This window comes from Piliocolobus tephrosceles, chromosome 2, assembly GCF_002776525.5.
Source record: "Piliocolobus tephrosceles isolate RC106 chromosome 2, ASM277652v3, whole genome shotgun sequence".
Lineage (NCBI taxonomy): Eukaryota > Metazoa > Chordata > Mammalia > Primates > Cercopithecidae > Piliocolobus > Piliocolobus tephrosceles.
The window spans coordinates 7,978,759-7,998,261 of record NC_045435.1 but is presented as its reverse complement, the minus strand read 5'-3'; the positions used below and the strand labels follow the sequence as shown (position 1 = coordinate 7,998,261).

General features: G+C 36.9%; 1 protein-coding gene across 3 annotated transcripts in view; it reads left to right on the top strand.

Moving 5' to 3' along the window:
• Positions 1 to 19,503, top strand: part of COL8A1 (collagen type VIII alpha 1 chain) — a 161,801-nt gene that overhangs the window by 91,438 nt on the left and 50,860 nt on the right. For 2 of the 3 annotated variants that reach the window (XM_023211997.2, XM_023211988.2), the window contains one exon: positions 13,969 to 14,088. The gene's annotated coding sequence lies outside the window, so the exon portion shown is untranslated. Of the gene's footprint in view, positions 1 to 10,519; positions 10,532 to 13,968; positions 14,089 to 19,503 lie in introns of those variants that run through there. The other variant, XM_023212007.1, reaches the window with a different exon arrangement.

Here is a 19,503-nt window from a genome sequence, read left to right as displayed (position 1 = left end):
GGCAGTGGGTTTTCGACGTGGCTAACTCTGATGTGCCCTTTACTGCTTAATTCAAAGTTCAGCAAAAGTTTAAAAGGAAATGAAGTGAAAATTGATACTCAATAGATAATCACAGGAGAAAAAGATCAACACATAGTTGCTATGGACTTTTTTCAATGCCCTACTTTTGAGGATTCTTTTCATCATATAATTTTTTTATTTCCTAGTACTTAAGTTTTTGAAATAAAGAAATTACCTTCTAAAGGGAATTCCATGTGTCATCATATTCTCAAAAGATTCACTTCGTTACCATGTGCTTTAAAAGATTCCAGCACATGAAAGACAGGAAACACAGTCATGTGAATAAAAGAGATAGAGAATTACAGACTCCTTTCCAGTAGCGTAAAAGCTCTTTAATAAAAACTCTTATATATTATATCAATGGCCTTGCAAAGACATTTAGGCAATAATAAACTGCAAAATGATTTAGCATGTGCAGAAACCCATCAAGCTGTAAACTTACACCCTTTGATATTAATCTGTCATATAAGCAGGAGTAGGTACCTGACAAGACTTATATTAAAATATATGTTATACCTCAGTAAAACAATTAAAAATTTAATTTAGAAGTTCTCGCTTGAAAAATTAGTGATAATATGACACACATTGACCATTGTGGGTAAAATTAATGATAGTTAAAAGAAAACAGCTGTTCTTTTTTGGCCAAAGGAATACTTACAACATATTCATAGAATTGTTGAGTATTAAAGGTAAATAAAACCTTAACATTTTTTGTCCATCTCTTCATTTTATAGTTGCAAAACAAGGCATCCCTCTCATCATGATACCTAGAGGTAATGTTCTTGCCCAAAATGTTAAGAGCTAGGAAGTGACCATCACTATCTTGAGACTATCATTCACTTCACCCATTCCAAGGAAGCATAAACTATAAATTTCAACATTCTTATAGACTATTATGATTTAATTAAAAAGTCGGATTGGAACTAAAGAAATAGAACAGATTTACATGTCAATATCTGGAGAATAAACCTCATGAAATTAGTTATGGAAACTCACAATCTTAAGGGATCTGTAGCAGGTTATCTTATCTTGAGAAAAAAACCAGAGACCAAAGCTGTGTGTGTGTGTGTGTGTGTGCGTGTAATAAATAGATGACTTCTGAAATGAAGTCATATACGTCCAGGAAGGAAGCCTAAGATGTGTGTTTAGCAGATGTATTTTAAGAAATGTCTATTGGTGAGTAGTATTCTGCTCTCTAACAAGGAAAAAAGAGGAAATGAATTTAAATTAGAACCAAAGGAATTTAAGTTAGATGGAAAGATCTTATTGGCAGTGAAGAGTTTATAAACCCTGGAAAAGATTCCTGGAGAGGTTTTCAAATTCTCTGCCTGAATGTACTTAAAAGAAGGGAGATACCTATCAGCTCAGGGTGGTTGAAGTAGAGACCTGCATGGAATTTGCTTTCAGCTGAATTCTCTGCAAGTGGATTAGTTCCTGACAATGCTCAGGATGTCAAAGACCATAAATGCTAGACAGTGGCAAGCAATATTGCCCCTTAAAACAAAAACAAAAACAAAACTCACCAAAGTAATCATTTCCTTGGAAGGTCAATTGGCATATGGTAGTTGGTTATAAGTGAAATGTTCAATTATAATACATTCTTGTTTTATTTTCTTTTTAGCCTAGTTTCCAGTGGAAAGAAGTCTTATGAAATTTCTCTGGCAGGCTATGCCATGCTTAATACAATTTTTATTTTCCTTCTCTCTGTTGGTTACAACCAAATATCTTAGAAAAACCTAAACCTAAGTAGCAATACATGTACCCTCTGAGTAGATTCCTCTGAAGGAAATACCCTCTCCCTTGACTCCAAAGGAAAACTTTCTCTCCTAATTGAAAGGAGCAGGATGATTATCCCACCACCATCAGCCCTCTTCTTCCTTACCTTCACAGAGTCCACACAAATTCTCTTCATCTTGCAGAATGTCTTCTCATTTCCAACCCAAAAAACAGCACATGCACTAACAGTTCATACCAAAATTCGCTAATTTGCTGCACTTCTCCGCTCATACAGCTGTGTGTCTGTTTACCCCATTGTGTTTGCTACAACTATTGTCTGGTTTTCATTGCAAGCTCCTGAAGGTGAAGGATGGAGTCTGTTTAACTTGCTTTGCACGACCCTGTGTGTACATGCAGGTGGACACCATGTGACTGTCCTTGACAATAATGGTTTCTGACATGACTGGATGCTCAAAAAATAATCCCATGGATTAGCTAAAGTTGGAGAGAGAGGACTTAGTTTGCAGAATCTGTGTCACTGGTTGGTCCTCCTACATGTCACATACCAAGGTGATCATTTTCTGTCAGGAGTCATCAGGGCAGTGAGCAGTGCGGACAAGGACCCAATCAGCAGCTAGAAAATCTAAGCCTACCCTAAAATGCACAGAAATCAAAACTGCATTTATTTGCATGCTTTCCTTCCACCATGACCCTTCCTTCTTTTGTGTATAAATCCAGTCTTGCTGGAGTTCTCAGCTCAGAGCATTGTCTGCCAGTGACCATTGCCATACCAGGCTGTTAAACCTCAGACACACCCTGGAAGACTATCAAGTTCACAGTATCTTGTTTTTCTTATTTCTTTGTGTTTATAGTCTAGAGGGAACAAAAGTCATTTTTACAAAGATTAATATTTCTTCTTTCCCACCAATTCCCACACAACCCTTTCCAACCTTCCTTTACATCAGTCTTCCTCACTGACCCAAGAAGACAGAGATAAGTCAATCCACATTTCTTAGGTTAAAAAATTCCAATGCTTTTTCATCTCTAGGGTCTTCAAAGTTAGGTTTTTAGAGAACAAAATGATTGATGAAAACCTGCTTCTTACAGAAAGCACAGGAAATGACATTTCATTTAATTCAACAGATATTTTCTAGGCACCAATTATGAGTCACTCACTGTGTATTGGGGAAAGAAAAGGGAACAAAACATAGACTCTGGCTTCATATAATATATTTGGAGGTGTGATGTGTGTGTAATAGTCAATTTAAGATTTTACTACATGATCTTAAATATAATAAGATTGCTTTATTTTGGATTGTGGTGAGGATTAAATGACATATAATATAGTCAAATTATACTTGACACAGAGCCTGACATGTAAGACATCCTCAATAAACAACAGCTGTTACTATTACTGAAAGAGGCTTAATTTAGAGCAATTTTGGGGGGAGTGCTCTCTCTCTGGAAATCAAATTTTACCTTGGATTAAAGGTATTTTGATTGTTACGGGAAGAAGAGGAATCATCCAAGAGTTGGATTCTCACCAGACTCTCACTGGACAGCAGCACATTGCTGAGCTCACCCACTGCCATAAGAAAGTTCTTCTCTTAGCTTCTTTTAAACGTCTGTTTGAAAACTTTTCTTACTGCAAAGATGTTACATTTCCTGAAAGAAGCAGCACATCATAAAGTGTTTTGGCACAGAGCTCATTCTACCTGCTCATTCTACCAAGATTCTAGAGCGTTTCAGAACCTGGATCATATCCCAAACACACACACAGCACATATTTTTCTCGTTCCTGCTTCCTTCTACCGTGGTCTAGATTATGGTTGTTCTGCAGGGCAAGTGACTACCAAAATACACTTGAAGTTTTTCATATTTATTTTAAAGGTACATAAAATGATTTTATAGAGCATCATTTTAATGATTTAGTTCTTACTGAATCCGTATCAACAATTAATCTTAAGCAGGAATAAATCAACTTTTAACCTCAGGAAAAATTAACCCAATAGATTTCTTTTTTAAACTTGCCCAATACAAATGGCTTCACTGGCGTCTTAGCTGAGCTATAGTATTTAATTAATCAATTATTCAGTTAATTTTATGGTTAAATATATAAATTGATCATCATGTAAATGTCAAGATGATTGAAGACAAGGATGTCATAATATTATTAGCCCAAGCAAAGGAATCCACCTACTTCATTCTTTTTGGTTCAATTTAAGATTTGCTCTATACTCTCAAATATCTGGATAAGTAAAAGAAGACTTCCTGCCATGTTCTTCTTTAATATTTACCATTAGGAAAAGCCTCAGTCTTTTCCTGACTTCTGTTATTTAGAAGACCTCTGACCATGTCCTACATCACCATTATATTCTCAATATTTTATCCTGACTGAAGCTTCATTCAGTTGTTTCATTCAAAAAAAAGCTAGAATTTCACCTTCCATATTTCCTCAACAAGAATGAGGAATTCTGGGAAACATTTGATATATTTTCCATCTATTGCAAAAGTATCAGAAGGATGTACTAGAATGAAAATCTTATAGGTATCTTCTATAAAACATTGCCACTTAAATTAGAGCATGAGGACCTAATTTTAGCTTCCAACTATGGAAGCTTCTGTTCTCCAGCTCTCTAAGCTAATGTTGCTGTTTCTCAAATTTACTTACGTATTGAGGTGTTAATTTCTCACACCTACCTTCTTTATTTCAAACTAATAAAATCCAAAGATTTCATATACACTTTATTTATTTAGATCTTTTCAGTGTTTTCCTTTACCAGATTATTTAGTTTTGGCTTCTTTGAACTTTGTAACCATTAAATATGGTCATTAGACCATTGCATGGGTTTTATTAAAAAAAAAAAAAGGAAAATTAAGGTCTCTCTAACCATAATGTACTCAAAAGAAAGCCAGTGATCTACCAATCCAGACTCTCAATGGTACCTTAGTACAACCTTAGGGAATTTTTTCCTCTCTTCTAATTTATCATGATTAGTTGTTAGTTCAGAATTGATCCTATTTCTGTAGAAATGGATGTCACAATCCTAGAGTTTTATGAGACTATACAACCTTGAGTTTTTGTAAAAATCAGCCAGAGGCTTAAAGAGTTCCTTCAGATGGATAAAGAAAGGGAAATGAGCCCTCCCCACCCCTTCCTCTAGCTCTCCAAGCATTATAAGAAGCATGAAGCCCAATCAGATGTACTACTCTATGGGAAGGTAAGAATAGCTTAAAGGAACCTTAAGATGCCTCACCCAATTGTCTTTTTCTAAATCCTAGCACTTTTATACAACACAAATATGCAGTTCCTATGGAAACCTTGTGCCCAATTTAATAGCATTGTTGATCAATGAACATTTGTCATGCTCCAGACAACTGCCATGAATTAGTAAAATAAAATACAGTATTCCTTAAAAAACTTGAAACCAAACTCTGGGATGATGTCAATGGGATAAGAATAGACAGTTCGTTTCTTTTCCTGATTCCTCATTCACCAATCTTCTCCTTCAACATTGCATGAAAGAATAGAATCTTTCTTTCCGTTGCCTTTATTCATTTACTGCACAGTTATAAGGATTAAATGAAACTGTGAAGATAATGCAATTAGGAAGGAGACTGGTCCAAAGGACACGTTTAACAAGTATGTGTGGCCGGGCGCGGTGGCTCAAGCCTGTAATCCCAGCACTTTGGGAGGCCGAGACGGGCAGATCACGAGGTCAGGAGATCCAGACCATCCTGGCTAACACTGTGAAACCCCGTCTCTACTAAAAAATACAAAAAAAACTAGCCGGGCGAGGTGGCAGGCGCCTGTAGTCCCAGCTACTCGGGAGGCTGAGGCAGGAGAATGGCATAAACCCGGGAGGCGGAGCTTGCAGTGAGCTGAGATCCGGCCACTGCACTCCAGCCCCGGTGACAGAGCAAGACTCCGTCTCAAAAAAAAAAAAAAAAACCCAAAAACAAATATGTGTTTCCTCTTCCTTCAGGAACCATAAGAATATTTGACAACAACCATAAGAATTTTGTGAAGGAAATTCAAAACTGGTGAAGATAGGCTATGTTGAAACGCATATCAAAACTTCTGCCTGATCATCTGAGAGAATACTATATACTTTTGGAAATGTTATGGCATATCTGTAAATAGCAATTCAGATTTTGAGTCTTGTTATCATACCTGGCCACTGAGGCCCAGTCACTACGTTTCCTGCACCCCAGAGTGAATAACAGAGAAACAGCTTGAACTCCCATGCACTCAATGGAGTCATTAAGATATCTCATTCTGGAGGCTTGTATTAAACCAGCCTCCAAAAATGAAATACTTTTTCCAACACTTTTAGTGCTGAAAGGGAAGTCTTTTTATTAAGACTTTTTCCTAACCCAGTAAATAAATCACATATTCAGCAGCAATAAAAATATTGGTGAGAAGTGAACAGTATTCATTTCAAAGCAAGGAGCCTGTTGAGTGGTGATACAATTTTTAGAGCATTGATTTGACAAGACAGCTCTCATTAAACTCATAAAATAATTTTATGCTTTTGTGATTTTGTTTGTGGGCTTTTCTTTTTTCGAAATTGAAGTTATGTACTTAACTCTAATCAGAACCATCAAAGCCTTTTAAAATGCCCATATAGTTTACAATTTCTGTTCTTTTTAAAAAATAATGTCATGACGTTTCTTTTGTAGTGCTAAGTTCTGTGTTTCAAGAGTACAAATAATATTTACTTGTAAGGAATCCAGTAAATATTTATGAAATTCCTACCATGTGCCAGGCCTGGTTCTGGTTGCAAAAGATGTTACAGCACACAAAGCAAGTTTCCTGCTTTGGAGTAGTTGGGGAGAGAAGGATAGGTGTTGAGACATACTGAAAATAAACAAAATGTATAATTAAGTAAGGAAGCTATCACTGCTACTACAGAATTAAAGAGAATTAAAGATATATAAAAATGAGTGCTTAACTTTAGATTGGATGTTCAAGAAAAACCTTTTTGAGGAAGTGATATTCAAGTGGAGACTGAAATGGTGAAGCGTCCAGACAGCCATGCAGTGTTCTGGAGGAAGAGCATTATAGACAGAGGAATGGCAAAGCCCTAGAAGTAAGGATCAGCTCTCTGTTTTTCGTAAGTTGAAGACCCGCATGGCCAGGGGTGGAGGATAAGAAGGTAGGGGTCAAGGTTGGAAAGAAGGCAGAGTGGGAATAATGTGGGGCATAGCAGCCAGGAAATAAGTTTAGATTCATTCTCAGTGCCATGGGGAGCTATTGGGTATGGGGACTGGAGTATAGAAGCAGGAGAATGACATGATCTGATCTACATTTTTCAAAGTGCACCTCATCTGCTGTGTGGAGAATAGAGCAAGAGTAGAGGTGTGTTTAAGGCAGTTGGAACCATTGAAGGGATGTAAGCAAGAAAACTGACTCATTGGTTTTGGTTTTTGTTCTCAAGATCTGACTATGGTATAGAAACTGGACTATGGTAGAAATGGAAGTATCAAAGGAGCCAGAGTGAAAGAACTTTCAGTAAATTTGGAAAGTGATATGAATTCAGATATGGAGATCAGATGGTGTCCTTGAGTTACAAGAAGAGACAACACTCATGAACAATTATTATGCTTATTATTTATAAACACACAAATGTAAGTATAAAACTGTTAAGGCCACATAACAAAATAGGAGTGATGCCTCTACAAGCTGAGAGACAGTAAGGCCTGTTAACAAACATCAGAGCTGGAAGGGGTGGAAGAATTGTTTTCTAGAACCCTCAGAGGGGGCATGGCCCTGCCAATATCTTGATTTCAGACTTCCAGACTCCAGACTTGGAGCGAATACATTTTTGTTGTTTTAAGGCAAAAACTAATAAATAAATAGATAGATAAATAAATAAATAAATAAATAAATAAATAAATAAATAAATAAAACAATTATGCATTGTTATTTCTTACATACATTCTTTTAATCATCACCATATTCAATAGAATAGGTACTCAGCTCATTTTTCTTATATGAAAAATCCAAGCCAAAGTGGTAAATCAAGTGTCCAAATAACCAGGTGTATTAGTCCCGTCTCATGCTGCTCATAAAGACATACCCAAGACTTGGTAATTTGTAAAGGAAAGAGATTTAATTGATTCACAGTTCAGCATGGCTGAGGAGGCCTAAGGAAACTTTCTACTGAGGAGGCTTAAGGAAACTTTCTACAATCATGGTGAAACGGGAAGCAAACACATCCTTCTTCACATGGCAGCAGCAAGGAGAAGTGCCAAGCAAAAGGGGGAAAAGCCCCTTATAAAACCATCAGATCTCATGAGAACTCACTATCCTGAGAACAGCTTGAGGGTAACCACCCTCATGATTAAATTACCTCCCCATGGGTCCCTCCCACGACACATGGGGATTACGGGAACTATAATTCAAGATGAGATTTGGGTGGGGACACAACCAAACCATATCATTCTGCCCCTGGTCCCTCCCAAGTCTCATGTCCTCACATTTCAAAACACATCATGCCTTCCCAACAGTCTCCCAAAGCCTTAACTCATTCCAGCATTAACTCAAAAGTCCAAGTCCAAAGTGTCATCTGAGACAAGGCAAGTCCCTTCCACCTATGAGCCTGTAAAATCAAAAGCAAGTTACTTAAGATACAATGTAGGTACAGGCATGGGGTAAATATACCCATTCCAAATGGCAGAAATTGGCTAAAATGAAGGGACTACAGGCCCCATGCGAGTCAAAAATACAGCAGGGTAGCCAAATTTAAAGCTCCAGAATGATCTCCTTTGTCTCAATGTCTCACATCCGGGTTATGCCGATGCAAAATGTCAGCTCCCAAGGCCTTGGGCAACTCTACTCCTGTGGCTTTGCAGGATACAGCCTCTCTCCCAGCTTCTTTCATGGCTGGCATTGAGTGTCTGTGGTTTTTCCAGGTGCACAATGCAAGCTGTCAGTGGACCTACCATTCTGTGGTCTGGAGGACAGTGGCCCTCTTCTCACAGCTCCACCAGGCAGTGCCCTAGTGGGGACTATTTGTGGGGGCTCCAAGCCCACATTTTCCTTCTGCACTGCCCCAGCAGAGGTTCTCCATGAGGACTTCACCCCTGCAGCAGGCTTCTGCCTGGATATCCAGGCATTTCCATACATCCTCCAAAATCTAGGCAGAAGTTCCTTGACCTCAATTATTGACTGCTGCGTACCCACAGGCTCAACACCACATGGAAGCTGCCAAAGTTTGGGGTTTGCACCCTCTGAAGTCATGGCCCAAGCTGTACCTTGGCCCCTTTCAGCCACAGCTGGAGAGGCTGGAACACAGGGCACCAAGTCCCTAGGACACACATAGCCAGCCCACAAAACCATTTTTTCTTCCTAGGCCTCTGGGCCTGTGATGGGAGAGGCTGCCATGAAGGTCTCTGACATACTCTGGAGATATTTTCCCCAATGTCTTGGTATTAACATCTGGCTCCTCATTACTTATGCAAATTTCTGCAGCAGGCTTGAATTTCTCCCCAGAAAATTTGGTTTTTCTTTTCTATTGCATCATCAAGCTGCAAATCTTCCAAACTTTTATGATCTCCTTCCTCTTGAACACTTTGCCACTTAGAAATTTCTTCCACCAGACACCCTTAATCATCTCTCTCAGGTTCAAATATCCACAGATCTCTAGGGCAGGGGCAAAATGTGCCAGTCTCTTTGCTGAAACATAGCAAGAGTGACCTTTATTACAGTTTCCAAAAAGTTCCTGATCTCCATCTGAGACCACCTCAGTCTGGACTTCTTTATCCATATCACTATCAGCATTTTGGTCAAAGCTGCTCAACAAGTCTCTAGGAAGTTCCAAGCTTTCCCACATTTTCCTGTCTTCTGAGCCCTCCAAATTGTTCCCACCTCTGCCTGTTTCCCAATTCCAAAGTCACTTCCACATTTTAGGGTATCTTCATAGCAGCACTCCAGTACCAGTACCAACTTACTGTATTAGTCTGTTCTCACACTGCTAATAAGACATACCCGAGGCTGGGTAATTTATAAAGGAAAGATGTTTAATTGACTCACAGTTCAGCCTGGGTGGGGAGGCCTCAGAAAACTTACAATCGTGGCAGAAGGGAAAGCAAACATGTCTTTCTTCACATGGTGGCAGCAGGGAGAAGTATAAGTGAAGCAGGGAGAAGTCTCTTACAAAACCATCGGATCCTGTGAGAACTCACTCACTGTCACGAGAACAGCATGAGGGTAACCACCTCCATGATTCACTTACTTCCCACTGGGTCCCTCCCATAACGTGGGGATTATGGGAACTACAATTCAAGATGAGATTTGGGTGACACCAAAACCATATCACCGGGAAAAGTAAATGGCAAATCTAGAATTCAAAGCTCAGTCTATGTGTCCATACTAGGATATTTCTGTTCTGCTATGGTGTGCCCATATCAGAATTAACAAAGGAAAAATATTGAAAATTCCATTCTAAATAATAAAACAATATTCTATAATATAAAATACATAATTTACTTAACTGTATTGATTTTTAGCTTATTTCTATACTTTTATTCCTATAAATAGAACTGTAGTAAACATTTTCTGTATTATTTTACCTTATTTCTGATTACTTCTTTAACTGAATTCCTAGAAGCATCAAAGAATATAAATATTTTTAAAACTCTGGGTACATAATGTCAATTTATTTTCCAGTAAGTCTGTGCCATTTATACTCTCACTTAGCCCAACCAACATTAAGTATATTTTCATCTTGGCTGATTTGATAACTGAAAGGTTAATTTCATAGATTAATTTGCATTTCCTTTCATTACTAATGAGACTGAAGGCTTTCTAACATATTTATTAGCTTTTTATTATCTTCTTTTGTAAATTCAATTGCCTATTTTCCTATATGGTGTGAGTATTTTTTTCTTGGTGATTTGCAGGAGCTCTTTCTATTGGAAAGATACTAAGACTGCTTTTTAATTCTTGCAAACAACTTTTCCCAGAGTGTATTCCACATTCAGTTTTCCAATTTTCTGTTGTAAAAAGATCATAAATATAAGAGGGTATGCTCCTGCTATCTTTGCTGCATAATAAACATCAGAGTTTAGCAGCATAAAACAATAAACATTTTATATCACAATTTGAGAAGTCAGGAATTGAGGTAGGTCTAGAAGCTTTTCTGCTCTCATGACTTACTCATCTGGCAACTGGTTGACTGAAGGGCCCAACATGGTTTTGCTCACATATTTAGTACCCTGGCAGTGATAAAAGGAAGACTGAGATTTGCTGGCAGTGTCAACAGGAGTGCCTACATATGGCTTCTCTTGCGTGGTGGTCTCTAGGTAGTCAGACTTCTCACTTGGAGACTCAGGGCTCCAAAAGACAATGTTCCAGCAATCAAGGTCAGCCTTTTGTGATTCTGCTGCAGAAGTTACATAATGCCTGCTCCACTGTGCTCAATTGGTCAGTTCATAAGCTCTCCCAGATTCAATGGGAGAGAACACAGAGGAGAATCAAAGAATCTGGCCATGTTTTAAAACCTCCATAAGGTATAACATTTTTTAAGGAATAAAGCAAACTCCCCTTCACCTTTTAATTTTGTTCACGAAATTTTCGCCTGCAACTGGTTTTTAAGTATTTATGTATGTTTATCTATCTTTTGGTTTCTTTCATTGCTTCATAATTCATTTTTTAAAATTATTTTTAAGCGTCTGTCTACAACCTCAAGGACATTACCGATTAATATATTTAGAACAATTACTTTTTGGTCTTAAAATATTTTAAGTACTAAGTATTGTAGTTGCATTAATTTAATTTAATTCTTAATTCTTTTCATCCTTAGATTTCTATCAGTGACATACTTGAAAATTCACTTTATAAATGCAGGTCAGACCATATATTTAATTATGCAGCTGCTGTGTGGAGAAGAAAAAACAAATCTAACTAAATAATTCTTGCCTAGTACTGTGCCAAATTTGTGGCTCATTCTTCAAAAATTAACTGAAAGACAATGAGCTACAGATTGCCTCTGTAGCTAACGGTTCCCTTTAGCTCCTACAATGGTGCTTGAATATTGAATAATTTGATTAATTTCACAAATAGTAATTGTAGCACTCTTTCTCACAGTATTACAAATAACAAAGTAAAAAAGTGTCATCACATTAACAGCAACAAAAATGTCTTTTAATTAGAAATTATTTTAAAGGACATTCTTCTGCATCATAGAGAGAAAAGAACCTCTTTTAAATAATATGTGGTAAACACTCAGTGTTAAATGATCCTTAGTCTGAGGGTCGAAAAATGGCAATTGAGGTGTCTTCGGTGTTTTTTCTCTGCTTCCACTATTGCATTTCAAAAAGCGGTTTCATCAGCTACCAAGGTGCGGGTCTGGGAAAGTTGTTCAGAGAGAGGTAAACTGAATAAGATACATGACATGTACATAACAGTGATCTTCAGCATTTGTATTATGCTATGTATCTTCTTGTTTTATTTTCACCATAACCAGAAAGAAAAAAATGAATTTTTAGAGGAAGAAGAAAAAATGAAAAAAATCTTATTGTCTAATGCAGTTCAGTAGCATGAGGGAAGGGCAATATCTAATTTATTTCTTCAACATTGTATCTCCAACACTAAGCATTATACTTTGCACATAGTAGATACTCAAGAAATATGTATTGAAGAATGCTATAAAAGAGGCACAAACATTCCTCATAAGGCTCTTCCTGATATCCAGTCTGAATCTGGAGAGTTTTTTTTCATGGAGGCAACTACGTTTGTGGTATATCTCCTTTTGTATCTGTCTGTATTTCCTGCTAGTCTTCTGCAAGAAGTCATACTACGTGAGAGCGGACTGGAAAGTCAAGCTGTTGAGTCCATTTACTGTCACCAAACTTTATTACTAAAGATAATTTGAAATCCCATGGCTTTCCAGAGGCAAAGGTTCTCGAATCACCTACGGCTAAACCAAAGTTTATGTCTAAATATCCACAAGTTGAGCCAAAGTGCAGGATGCTGCTGTATCCATCCTTTGGGCCTGAACACACATTGTGTAGCCTCTGTAGGGAAAGCCACATGTCAGAGGCTGGGCCTTGTGCTTCAGGAACACTACTGCTTTTTAATAGTCATTTTGCAGATGGAAGACATTCAAGTGCTTCTTCATTTTGTGTTGAGTACTAAATACAGAGAAATTCTAGAACTACACTCTCTAATACTAGAGCCACTATCCACAGGTAGCTTAATTAGCTCAAATTAATTAAAATTAAGTAAAACTAAAAATTAAGTTCCTCCATCACACAAGCCATATTTCAAGTGCTCAATAGCCACATATGACTGGTAGCTACTGTACTGAATAGTGTAAAGATGAAAAATTTTCATAATTACAGAAAGTTTTATTGGACAGTACTACTCTAGAATATACCATTTAAATCACATTTCAAACCTACTAAATTTGATATCCAATTCTGCGCTTATAACAAATACTGGCTTTCAAACTGATGTATTTATCTGAATGACTGAAGTTGTTCCTGTTAAAATATTTTGTTGAACAGCAAATGTAGATAGTTCTTAAACAAGTTCCTGTGAAACACACGAAAACAAAATAGAGAGTATCTATTAACCAAAACGGAGTTAAACTTCTGAAATTCATTTTAATTAGAGACAAGTACCATATGATTTCTACAGAGTCTAGGTTATAGAGAACTTACAAAGTTTATTCAACTAGTTAAATTGTGCCAAAAATTCAAATGAAAACATAAAAGTGTCACCATATTAAAGCCCCATCACACCTGATTTGATATATAATCAAGAATAATTTATAACTCAAATACTGCCATATGTAAATTGATAGGAAACGTATTATTTAAAAAGTTCATTTTTCTTAAATAAAATTAACTTTTTTCCCTGAGGTATTATTAATATTTCTTCATAAATTTGCATTCTCTATGGCAAATGCCCAAATTCTTTCCAATTATCTCCAATCTGTATTAATGGAAATTAAACTGGTGAGAACTTATCACATGATATAACCATGAAAAGCAATAAAGATATACAATTTGTTGTTTATTTGGACAAAAACTACATATGGCATATGCAGAAAAATAAACTAATAGCATTTGACGTATTTATACATTCCTATTATGCAATTTCTCGTATGATCCAGAATAATACACTTTGATAATCCATTTCTAATTGCACTGAGTAAAAGTATCTTCTTTTTTCTACTTTAGAAGTTGCTGTGGAAGCACAGCAGCATCTGCTGAAGAGACAGAAACCAGTCCCAGGGGTGTTACAGGAAGGCACCAGCAAGGACATTGGTCTTTGATTCAACAGTCCTGTCAAGTATAAATGTAAGTGTGAGGAGCAACAGAGGGCAGGGCAGTGGTCTGGGTGGCCCACAGGTAAAGACGCAGATTGCTGTCTAGGAGCACAAGGGCCCCTGGCAGATGCTCAGTGTCTAGCCTGCCTGCATGTCCTGTCTCCTATCCCCATTTCCATCGTTGCAAAAGCCTTGAGACCATCACTACTAATATTAGGTTTTCAAATCCCCTATAGTAAAATACATGTGCAGAGTATGATCCTAGCTGATTTTTAAGTCTAGGCATGTTGAATACAGTCTTAAAATAATCATTTCCATAGATCTTGACTAGGTATCCAAATGTTCACCAGATGCTAGGAGTTAGATTTTGCAGAGGAAAATTGCTAACTTAAGCTTCTTTTCATGATTCAGCAGAGGGTTTTAAGTAATGAAAGATCTGGAGATTTGTAACATAAATAATTCCAGTGCAAATGGGAAAATTAAAATAATCTTATCATCTCTGTCATGTCTATATATGTTTTTCTACCATTATCATATTTCTCTTAATTGGGCCAATTTTTTTTCTGGCTGATATTTTACAGTTTTAAGTTATGAGCTGTAATGAAGAAATGATTCTTTTCAGATGACTGAAGTGATATGTACTAAATTTTCCTAAAAACAATCTAGGATGAATGAAACAGAGCATGATATGACAGAAATGGCTTTCTTTGTATGTGGTATTGAATATACTTACAGTGAAAAATAATAATAACAGCACACCAGAATCCCTTTTATTCCTTAATTGATCTCTCAGTAGAAGCAATAAAAACATAAAGTACCTCATTAACTTTCAAACTTTGACGGAAAAAAAAAAAAAAAAAACACAACATACCATCCATTTCTGACAAGTATTGCCTGGTCTTAAGTGTGACTTTTGGACACACGACTCAATATTCCCTAATATATAATAGTACAATGGTTTTTATAGTCTATTTAATTTTATTTCATAATTAAAAGAATGAATTGCTGAGATTCCCCAGATTTTTTGTGTTCTTGTTGGGGCGGGGTGGATACCTGAACAAAAGGAAAAGTACAGCATTTAGCCTTATCGTAATCCCTCATTGACTGCAGCCTGTCTAGAATGAATCCATTTAGAGTTCCTGGAGAAATGCAAATACATTAATGATTTTACTAAGGCATTACATTTTTAATATAGGTATCACTAATTATTTTGGCTGGATTCCATCAAAGCCAGATGTTCTCCAAATGAAATCTTTATAATGCAAACCCAGTGAATAAAAAATACATGCTCATCAAAGCAGCAGATTGTAGGACTTGTGGATATTAGAAAAACTAGGGAAAGAGGCATGATGTGGGTAACAGTCATAATGTCAGAGTAAAGCTCTGAACTCAACCCAGAGGTACTTTATAATCATTGCAACCAATGACAGGCTCGGCTTCTGGCTTTCTTTTTTTTTTTTTTTTTTTTTTTTTTTCTGTGAGACGGAGTCTCGCTCTGTCGCCCAGGCTGGAGTGCAGTGGCCAGATCTCAGCTCACTGCAAGCTCCGCCTCCCGGGTTTACGCCATTCTCCTGCCTCAGCCTCCCGAGTAGCTGGGACTACAGGCGCCCGCCACCTCGCCCGGCTAGTTTTTTGTATTTTTTAGTAGAGACGGGGTTTCACCGTGTTAGCCAGGATGGTCTCGATCTCCTGACCTCGTGATCCGCCCGTCTCGGCCTCCCAAAGTGCTGGGATTACAGGCTTGAGCCACCGCGCCCGGCCCTGGCTTTCTTGTAACAAAATCTTACTGCCAAGGGCATTGATGAGCTCTCCCAGTAAAAAAGTATAATAATAATGTTAAACTAAATCATAAAAATACAGAAGGTGGTTATTAAAGGGCAGAGGAGAGAAATTGCTTGTAAAGTTCGGGTGGAAATTTCAAAAATACATTTTATTGAACTTTTAAGAAATTAAGCTCTTTGTTTTTAAACTAGGGTGCAAAAGCAATAAAATGTAAATGCTATTCAATAAACTATTTCATTCAATGGTCAACAGCAATGATTCAGCAAGTAAAAATAAAAATTACATTATTCAACATGGTCATCAATTCAGGCAGGCCTGAAGCTTACAAGTTATAAGTTTTTGAGTGAACATAACCAGCTGAAAGTATTTTTAAAATGAATTTCGATTGAAAAAATATAAAGAATTTTTTGAATGTACACCTTTTTCTCAGTGAAAATGGACTTGGTTTAACTTGACATAGTATAAAACTCTTAATGTTTTATGTAGTTTATTAAGTTCTATGGAGAAACGTATTTGAAACAAATATAGATAATGATCGAAAAAGTTTAAATATGAACACCATTATAGGCATACAATTAAGAAAATCGAAATAGATCATGATAACTAATCTTTTGCATGCCGTCCAAAAGCACAGAATGTAACTTTTTAAGTCATTTTTTAATAATCTGGAGTTTTCTTTCTGACCCTTTTACCTTCCAAAAATATAGATTCCTGAATCATAGAACATACACATTTTGGTAGACAGATTCTGTATTTTCCTCAAGTTAAATAACATATACCTCTAAGTGACAATAATCGTAAAAGCAAGCTTTTTGCTCATTAAGATACCTAATGTGCCTTACACATAGTATGTACTAAATAATATGGGTTGAACTGAATTATTCCCATTTTCTCTTCAGATGTTACTGTGTCTCTTGGATTGACACTAGAGAGGTGGTGTCCCACACATGGGAATTAATGAGCTACATCTGTAACCAAAAATATCCATGGGAAACCTGTTGAATTGATCCATATCTGTTTTATTAATCAAGCCCACTGCGGAAGGGCTTTCTTGTGGTTGTACTATACTTTGGAAATAAATAGAGTGGGGAAACCACAGTTCATTTTAAATGTTGTTTGAAACTTTGAAGAACATGGGGTTTTATATTATATGACAGCAATAAACTCCAGTTTTTCATGGCTGTAATTTTGAGTATATAAATATTCTGTATGTATAATTTTACTGCAGAACATTATGACTGTGGCCAAGAAGACCCTTACTGTTCAATATGGAATTTACTTCTTACTGCCACTGTCTTCCTTCCTCAACTTTTTAAAATAAAAAGACTTTTAAAAATAAAAAGAAATTTTAAAACTAGCTTGGTATGAATAGCCTTTAGCTGAAGCAGATGGCTGGAAGTCAGGAACCCCAGATTCTATCCTTCATTCTCCTACCAACTTGGAATGTGGCCTTGGGCAAGTCATGAGAGTAAATCTACAATAAAAGAGCTAATAATGCCTTACATGTGTGTGGTGTTTTATGATCTAACAGAGCACTTTCACATACAATATCTTATTTAATCTTCCCCACAGCTTCCTGAAAAGAGTATGGCAGTTGTTATTAACAACCCGCATTATAAAGAGTGGGAATTTGAGACCCAGTGAAAGAAACTAAATCGTTTTTTTGAGTCAGGAACAGTCATAGTCTAAGATTCCGGGCTGGTCTTTGTCTTTCCTCTGCACCACATTGCCACCCTCTGGCACCTCCAATGGTGGCAAAGCAGGAATGACTATAGCTGCACTGGTCAATATGATAGCCACTAACCACATTCTGATATTGAGCATGTGAAATGTGGCTAGTCCCAACTGAGATGTGCTGTGAGTGTGAAATACACACCAAATTTCTAAGACTGGAAATGAAAAACAGAATGTAAAATGTCTCATTAATACTTTATATATTGATTGCATGTCAAAATGATGATTTTTTAATATTTTGAGTTAAATAATAGTAATAAACATAAATAAATATATTAATAAATATTACCAAATATGTTTTTTTTTTTTTTTTTTTGAGACGGAGTCTCACTCTGTCACCCAAGCTGGAGTGCAGTGGCCAGATCTCAGCTCACTGCAAGCTCCGCCTCCCGGGTTCACGCCATTCTCCTGCCTCAGCCTCCCGAGTAGCTGGGACTACAGGCGCCCGCCACCTCGCCCGGCTAGTTTTTTGTATTTTTTAGTAGAGACGGGGTTTCACAGTGTTAGCCAGGATGGTCTCCATCTCCTGACCTTGTGATCCGCCCGCCTCGGCCTCCCAAAGTGCTGGGATTACAGGCTTGAGCCACCGCGCCCGGCCCCAAATATGTTTTAATAACATTAATTCCACCCGTTTCTTTTTACTTTTTAATATGGATAATAGAAAACATAAAGTTGATGTGTGACTCACATTGTCCCTATGGGACAGCACTGACCAGAGAATTCCATTGTTCCGAGCCCACATGTTAATTTCACAGTACTGGACTTGTTTATGTGCCTGGCTTGATGTGGCTGACACAATTCCCTGAGATGCTGTCAAATAGAGGGCAAGGTGGATTAGCAGCAATGATCTGGGCATTCTTGCACAGCTTCCACATGCAGGAAAAAAGTCTGGTTTCATTAGTTGCTGCCCCAAATTGTTCATTCATCAAAAGGGTCCATTTTATACCTGTTGAATCCTTGAGAGACTTAGAAGTAAAAGTGCTATGGCAAGAACTATAAATTACATTTATGGCTCTATAGCACTCTTTATTTTCAAATACGTTCCCGTTAAACATTATGAATGAATGAGACATTAAACTGTTAGGCTGATATATACTATGTAAAATAGTAATTATATGTAACTTTGTTGTACAATATGTTTTATTCTACCTACAAAGTCTTTAAGATATTTTACATACAATCCCTAAATAAATAGCTTATACCTGTTATGGAACAATCTAACTGAAAGTCCTCAGGAAAAATGAGTTCTTATTTAGAAGAAAAAATATGTATAGTAAAAAATAGCACAGATCACTAAAATCTAGCATCCATCTGGCAGTTATTATGTGGGCTCAAGTACCATGCTAAGAGTTACACCAAGGTTCTCTCACTTCATCTTTACATGGCTTTGAAAATCAGCAAGAGGGAGCAAAACCAAAGGTCTTAACCACTACTGCTTCTTATTTCAAAGCAACTTAAAATCATAACTCAACCTATCATGACAGTATAAGAATATTTGGGATTGATTTGATTTGATTCATTTCAACTCCACGAGCATCTACCTAGCAAATACAATGGACCAGGAACAGTTCTAGACACTGAGGGAATATTGAGCAATAAGACCAGAGCTCTACCCTCAAAGAGAACACTGATTGGCAGGTTTATGAACATGCTTTTGAAAAATGCTTACTTACGACAAAATAAAAGGGGAGTCACTACTCATGTTCTAAAGGGCTTCTTTATGTTCCAATAGGAATCTTTATAGTGCTATTCCTCAGTTTGTTAAAATTTACCTATTGTTCATAAAGCAAAGGTGTTATATTAAAAAAATTAAAAAATAAAAAAATAAAAACTATGTAGTTTGAATTTCAGAGGTTTGCTTTCCTCCATTATACTCACTTGGAAGAAGAGGTGCTGAAATTACCTTAAATCTTTTCTAGAACAAGGAGAG